We start from the raw sequence: 8,376 nt of genomic DNA on the forward strand, positions 1-8,376 counted from the left end.
ACCAGATCAAACAATGTTTTAGAGGTATTAGTAATTCGTGTGAAATCTTTAACTAATTGTTTCATCTCTGCAGTTTGAATAATAGATTTCAGTTTTTTTGTGTATATGTCTGCATTTGCTTTAACATTTATATTGAAATCTCCAACAATAATGTTAATATTTTTATCTTGCAAATTTTTCATGCTCCATCTTTGAAAATATGTTAAGAAGTCGCATTTACTTGTGTTTGGTGATCTATAACAAACAGTTTATACACCTTTCTTGATTCCTGATTTAATGCTGATGGCTAAAATCCAACATTGTTTTTCATGTTGGTGATTTGATATCACTTCATATGGAACTTTATTACTTAAGAGAATCATCACTCCTCCTGTATGTCTGCTATGCGAGTCACAACGGACTCGCTTACTCAAATCATAGTGAACGTACATAAATTAATTTTATAGGCTGAAAGGTGTATTTTTAATGAACTAGATAAATAATACTATTTTACCTTACGTATTCCATTGCTAGACTTGATAGTAATAATAATTGGATAATTTGGTGACAGGAAAACTCAACTTAAAATTTTCCATCGTACGATTTTCATAACGATCATTCAGAACACAATACCTAATGGAATTCTAGTCCAGTATTATTATTCGGTCTTTACTCTACCCTATGGGCACGCGAGGGCTTGGAACTCATTCCGAGAGTGCTTTATTTATGCTCATGCCTATAAGCCCAGCTACACTACTCGCGAAGTTGATCGAAGTTGACCTAATACGATAGTGTGGGCACGAACTTCGCTTCGCTTCGGGCATCTTCACTTCGCTTCGCCCGACTTCCGATTGTTGTCGGTAAATGCGCCCGAGTCAAAGGACTCGAAGTTCGAACACGAAGTGTCTGCCGGGCAGACTCTGCCCACACTACTCGGTCAGAGTCACATGACTTAATATTACATCATTTCTTCTATAGGGCCCTAACCTCGGTGGGGGCCCTGGCTGGATAACAAAGTGATATACATTGAGGACACAGGACTAAATATTATACATAATGATTGTAAAACGTTGTGTGTGCAATGATGGAGGACTAGTTAGTATTGGATTAAACTCGCGACGCCTGAGTGGTTATCCTAACCAAATTTGTAATAATATATTATAATTTTCTAATCCTAATTTGTACACTCCGCTACTAGTCGGTTAAGCTGATACGTTTTAAAGGTTCCCGTTTTCAATAATACTAAAAGAATTCCATTTAATAAAATACTACCTATAAGGTTTGCGTCTACGTATTGCTGGTTTTCTGACTTTCCGAAAAATATAAATCGAAAGCATTGTTGCAAGCATTTAATTTGTTTTTTTTTTGAGGGGGAGAGGGTTGACAGCGAAATTCAAGAGTTAAGGTTTCGGTTGAATTTTGTGTTATTTGAACCGGTTCTTCAAATTTGACTCTATTTAGGGAATGCAATTTAAATTAACCAAAACTCATTAAAAAATGTTCTCAGCCAGGGTTTTCAAGAATTACCACAAACATTTCAATTTTTCGCTATATGGCCAAGTGGGCCGTATGAAGTTGAGATGCGGGCCGCAAGAATGGGGCCGCGGGTTGTGCATCACAGGTTTCTGAAAAATATTTTTTTACAGCCGAAAACCAAAATTTTCGACAATTTTTTTCGACATTTATGACAAGTGCGATTTTACAAGCGATAGGTAGTAGATATAGTACGCACAAGCTGGTGATAAAAAGACACAATTTAGTGATATTTTTCTTGGAAGCCTTGAACCAGGTGTTGTTAGTTATAATGCGTTGATTGTTTTGAAGGGGAAATTGAGAAGCATGAAAGCAAAATCTTTAAAAAAATAATTAGTAAATTTGAGTTATATAAGTGTATTTTTCAAATTTATTTTGTTAATAGGTAATACCTACTCGTATTTTGAAAATATACTGCACATTTGCGAATATATTGATAGTAGAGTACAATAAGTACATATTTACTTTTAAAAAACCGTTTGGATAAAACGATTAACGGCTGTAAAAAAATTAGTCCGTCCCCTCGTGCTCGTTATAACCAACTTTGACTGTATGTCAAAATATACAATTTCAAGTGTACGCTTTAGTATAAAATGGGATTATTTTTAAATGATAAACTAATGTATTCAAAACAAGGTTTTATGCATAGCATAAATGATAACAAATAATTATAAGTCTCCTGAAATACCAACACCTATAAACAACCAACTTTATTTTTGTAGGAAAGGCATTGTTAGTGCTAAATTTTTCACTAGATGGCGTCGAGACATATGTTATCTTCATTTATTGGTGAAATATTTTTGACTTGTCAAATATTATTGTTTTTTAATGATAAACTAATGCTTATAAGACAAGGTTTTATGCATAGCATAAAGGATAACAAATAATTATAAGCAATAATTAGTCTCCTGAAACATAAAGTTGGTTGTTTACAGGTGGAAAAAATATAATAAGGAGTAATTGTTGATTGAGGTACTAGTACATTTTGAATCATTTAGCGGGTTGGGAATTAGCCGACATAGCTCAGTGGTTTCAGAGCACCTGACCGGACATCAGAAGGCACGGGTTCAATTCCGGTTGGCGGCATTTATTTTTACTCGGGAGATATTTTAAATTTGTATTGGTATTTCAAGAGACTAATTATTGCTTATAATTATTTGTTATAAAATAGGATGTTTATTTGTTTTTTGATGGACCTTACTCCATTTGGTAAGCAGTAAAATATAAGCCAAAATGAAGTATCCAACACGGCTACCACCTTAAATAAATTGGATCGGAATGTTAACGAACAAATTGACTGACAAGTGCAATTCATGAAATTCCAAATGGTCGAGTTAAAACAGGACTTTACTACGCTCAAGCAATAACACAATATATTGTATTATTCATTAGAAATAATAATATATGAACTGATAACCAAAATGATCAGTAGGATTTATAGGTCCAATTAGAAGTTCTACCGAGCCGATCCCTCTGAAATGAAAATATCTGGAGTCGGTGAATTATTTTCCCGTTTGATCTCTGGTGATTTGACGTATTGTTTTTGTATTATTTTGTATTTATTATGCTTAAATAATGCACTTGCATAATGTGGATTGAATAGATGATCATTTGTGGAAAAGTGTGTGGAAGGGTTTAGTTTTTCCTGTGGGGAATATTTAATCCGGACATAAAGTAGGAAAAAATGAAGAATGCCCTTTTGCCATCAGTATTCTTATTTTACTTATTTTTGCCAAAGCCCAATAATAATATATTTCTTTTGTATTCTGTTAATGAAAACATGTAATCTATGATCTGTTACCAAACTTAATAATTCCACTTGTCAATGTGTTAGTCCTGTGTGTAATTTGGTTCAATGTACACAAAATTGAAAATGATTATGTGAAGAATTCACACACGTAACCGACCTGTAAAATATTAATTTATTACAAGAATCTTATTTTAATTTTCTATTCTATATTTGAATTGTGCATTATTTATTAGGTTTAATCTTGACAAGTAGGTAGAGTAAGATTTCGTGATTTTTTATTAGGGTTAATCTTGACAAGTAGAGTAAGATTTCGTTATTTTTTATTAGGGTTAATCTTGACAAGTAGAGTAAGATTTCTTTATTTTTTATTAGGGTTAATCTTGACAAGTAGAGTAACATTTCTTTATTTTTTATTAGGGTTAATCTTGACAAGTAGAGTAAGATTTCGTGATTTTTTATTAGGGTTAATCTTGACAAGTAGAGTAAGATTTCTTTATTTTTTATAAGGTTTATCTTGACAAGTAGGTAGAGTAAGATTTCGTGATTTTTTATTAGGGTTAATCTTGACAAGTAGAGTAAGATTTCGTGATTTTTTATTCGGGTTAATCTTGACAAGTAGAGTAAGATTTCGTGATTTTTTATTAGGGTTAATCTTGACAAGTAGAGTAAGATTTCTTTTTTTTTATTAGGGTTAATCTTGACAAGTACAGTAAGATTTCGTTATTTTTTATTAGGGTTAATCTTGACAAGTAGAGTAAGATTTCGTGATTTTTTTATTAGGGTACTGTGAGGCTGAAGGTAGTGTGGAGGGAAATAAGATGGGGAAGATGAAGGTAAGGGTGTACCTGTCTATTCAGATCTGGTCACCAAATACAACTAAAGCCATTCCAAGCACCGTTTCAATTCTGAATAGTGGTCTTACATTAAGGCGAAACTGAGAGTATCTTACACTCTGGAACATGCCGTAAGTATTATTATTAATTTTAATTCATAAATTGTAAAATAACACTAATTCACTAATCAAAATTTACTTGCGAATTGGGATTTGAATCCGCGACCGTCGAATTGCTAGTCGAGAGTCTTACCCCTCGATTATTTATCATACATTAATGGTTGTTCATCAGTTGTGTAAAATTTAAATCACATTTATTTGTAAGGCCCCTTCTGTAGAAACGACCACAGTAATAATATATTTCATTGAAAGGACAAATTCACTATCATTCAGTTTTTTGCGGATTGGGAACTTCTTGCAATGTCACTTTTTACTTAAATACATTGTAGGAATGAACCTTACCACGTTATTCATTCACTTCCTTGGAATCTTAAAAATCACATGCTTTATCCTATATGCTATAAGTTACAAGAAGTAAGATTCAAGATTTAGATAAGTAGAAACATTTTATTGTGTAAAATGAATATATTGAATTGTTAATACAATTCATAAGACATTAAATCATACTTTTAAAATTAGAGTAGGTACCTGATATACAGAGAACGTAAAATACAAGTAGAAAAAATAGAGCAGATACCAGATATGTGGATAAGGTGGAATGCAAGTAGAATAATTAGAGCAGGTACCCTGATATACGGAGAAGGTGAAATACAATAGAAAAGTGACAAAACTGTGATTTGAAGAAGTTGTTTTGATATAAACAAAATTGATATTCAAATGAGAATAGATTAGCTTCGTTTACGAACAGTAATTATTAAAAAATAAGATATTTTGGAAAAATAAATATAAAAGCAAAAATGTAGAAATTCATTAAAAATCGTCAAAGATAACATCCATAAAACAGAAATGATTTTTAATTTTATACATTAAAATAAAATTAAGGTAAGTACTTACTGAAATGTACTTTTTAAATAAATATTTAAGTAATAAGAAATCTGTAACATTTCAAAATAAAATTTAGTTTATGTGAAAAGAAGCAGTCGTATTAAAATATTCAAAATTGATTTAAAATTTTTAAATGCGAAAGAGAGTTTTATTTAGTGAAAAAATTAGAAAATTAAAATAGGGACTCCGCGGCCCAAACTCATTTCCCGGACCATGTTCCTCTGGTTGGGCAGATGGCCTGGTAGCCCCTAGCATGGCGCGGGCCTGTCTTATGCGACAAGCCGCGTTCAGCCTCTCCTGGCCTGCTTCCAGGGACTCCGCGGCCCAAACTCATTTCCCGGACCATGTTCTTCTGGTAGGGCAGATGACTTCACTCGTTTACACGAACGTCTTCATCTGAGTCTTCTTTAAACTTCTCTTCTTCTTTAACTTGTTCAATCTCTCAAGTCTCTCCTGCTCCTCGTGCATGTTATCCTGGTACTTGGACTGCTCTGCCTGATGTGTAGAGTCGGTAAAACCTCAAAAGGGTTTTGGTGCTTTAGCTGATAGTAAATTATTTTTTTAAATAACAGATATAAACGGAGCCCGGATTTAATCACCTCCTGCAAATAAATTGATAAGTATGTAATGAATAAGTAATACCTAATGGAGCTATGAGTAGTTATCACTTTGCTAAATAACTCAAAGCCCTAGTACATGTTGGCGCCAATACTCTTGGCCAATTCACATTGGTCGAGGGGTAAGGCTTTCGACTAGCAAGCCAGAGGAAGCGGGTTCAAATCCTTTGTGTTATTTCACAGTTAACACAATATGTATAATATATAGTAAACGAGTTTTGCGGCCCGTTCCATAGTGGAAAATACTCTCAGTACCGCCCTGGCGCAAGAGCACCATTCAGAATTGAAACGTTTTTTGAAATGGCTTTGGCCGTGTTTGGTGACCAGATTGAATAGCCAGGTATTTTCCCACCTTCTACTTGCCCATCTCTTTCCCCTCCCCGCTGCCTTCAGACTCGCAAAATACACAAATTTCCATAGTCTCAGTGGCACCAGAATTCATCAAATTAAAATTACTTGCGATTTGAAGCCGCGACCTTCGGATTCCTAGTCAAGAGCCTTAACTCTCGACCATGGAGTCTTATAAGAAACGAGGGGCTCGAACTGAACGCTTTTGTCCAACCAATACAACATCACAACTGTCGCATGTCGTGCACATCACAACTGTCGCATGTCGTGCACATCACAACTGTCGCATGTCGTGCACATCACAACTGTCGCATGTCGTGCACATCACAACTGTCGCATGTCGTGCACATCACAACTGTCGCATGTCGTGCACATCACAACTGTCGCATGTCGTGCACATCACAACTGTCGCATGTCGTGCACATCACAACTGTCGCATGTCGTGCACATCACAACTGTCGCATGTCGTGCACATCACAACTGTCGCATGTCGTGCACATCACAACTGTCGCATGTCGTGCACATCACAACTGTCGCATGTCGTGCACATCACAACTGTCGCATGTCGTGCACATCACAACTGTCGCATGTCGTGCACATCACAACTGTCGCATGTCGTGCACATCACAACTGTCGCATGTCGTGCACATCACAACTGTCGCATGTCGTGCACATCACAACTGTCGCATGTCGTGCACATCACAACTGTCGCATGTCGTGCACATCACAACTGTCGCATGTCGTGCACATCACAACTGTCGCATGTCGTGCACATCACAACTGTCGCATGTCGTGCACATCACAACTGTCGCATGTCGTGCACATCACAACTGTCGCATGTCGTGCACATCACAACTGTCGCATGTCGTGCACATCACAACTGTCGCATGTCGTGCACATCACAACTGTCGCATGTCGTGCACATCACAACTGTCGCATGTCGTGCACATCACAACTGTCGCATGTCGTGCACATCACAACTGTCGCATGTCGTGCACATCACAACTGTCGCATGTCGTGCACATCACAACTGTCGCATGTCGTGCACATCACAACTGTCGCATGTCGTGCACATCACAACTGTCGCATGTCGTGCACATCACAACTGTCGCATGTCGTGCACATCACAACTGTCGCATGTCGTGCACATCACAACTGTCGCATGTCGTGCACATCACAACTGTCGCATGTCGTGCACATCACAACTGTCGCATGTCGTGCACATCACAACTGTCGCATGTCGTGCACATCACAACTGTCGCATGTCGTGCACATCACAACTGTCGCATGTCGTGCACATCACAACTGTCGCATGTCGTGCACATCACAACTGTCGCATGTCGTGCACATCACAACTGTCGCATGTCGTGCACATCACAACTGTCGCATGTCGTGCACATCACAACTGTCGCATGTCGTGCACATCACAACTGTCGCATGTCGTGCACATCACAACTGTCGCATGTCGTGCACATCACAACTGTCGCATGTCGTGCGAAACAACTGTGAAAGAATTGATGTCTCAAATTATTTTACAACTTTGGAAAAACTTGTCGAATTCCGCTGCACACTTAATACGTAAAAATATATAAATAGCACTTGGTTTCAACTTACTTACTACAAGAAATAACTCTATTAATGTGTGGTGGGAGATGGTAAAAGATGCATTAGATTTCAATTTTTCTCAATCAAAGTTAAGTTTGTAGGTTGGGAAATACGCATAAAATATTAAAATAACCCAAACTAAACCCTCCAAACATATTTTGTGGCACTAGCTGCTAGCATGTGTCACTTAAACACCATAATTGTTATCTAAACCTTACAAACATATTTATTGGCACTAGCTGCTAGCATGTGCCACTTAAACACTATACTTAACTAAAAACGTAAACTAAACCTTACAACAAAACGTAATAACACTTGTACCTACTCATTTTAAATATATGCTCTCATTATGCTATATTATTACTGTTATGTCTCCTTTAAATGTATCTAATGTAAAAAAAAAAACATATCAAGTGGCACTAGCTGCTGGCATGTGCGACTTAAATCCCATACTTGTAAACTAATCCCTACAAACCTATTTAGAGGCACTAGCTGCTAGCATGTGCGACTTAAACCCCACACTTGTAAACTAAACCCAACAAACCTATTTAGTGGCACTAGCTGCTAGCATGTGCGACTTAAACCCCACACTTGTAAACTAAACCCAACAAACCTATTTAGTGGCACTAGCTGCTAGCATGTGCGACTTAAACCCCACACTTGTAAACTAAACCCAACAAACCTATTTAGTGGCACTAGCTGCTAGC

Source organism: Hesperophylax consimilis, unplaced genomic scaffold (genome assembly GCF_061612785.1).
Source record: "Hesperophylax consimilis isolate HC1 unplaced genomic scaffold, BYU_Hcon_1.0 scaffold_104, whole genome shotgun sequence".
Taxonomy (NCBI): Eukaryota; Metazoa; Arthropoda; class Insecta; order Trichoptera; family Limnephilidae; genus Hesperophylax; species Hesperophylax consimilis.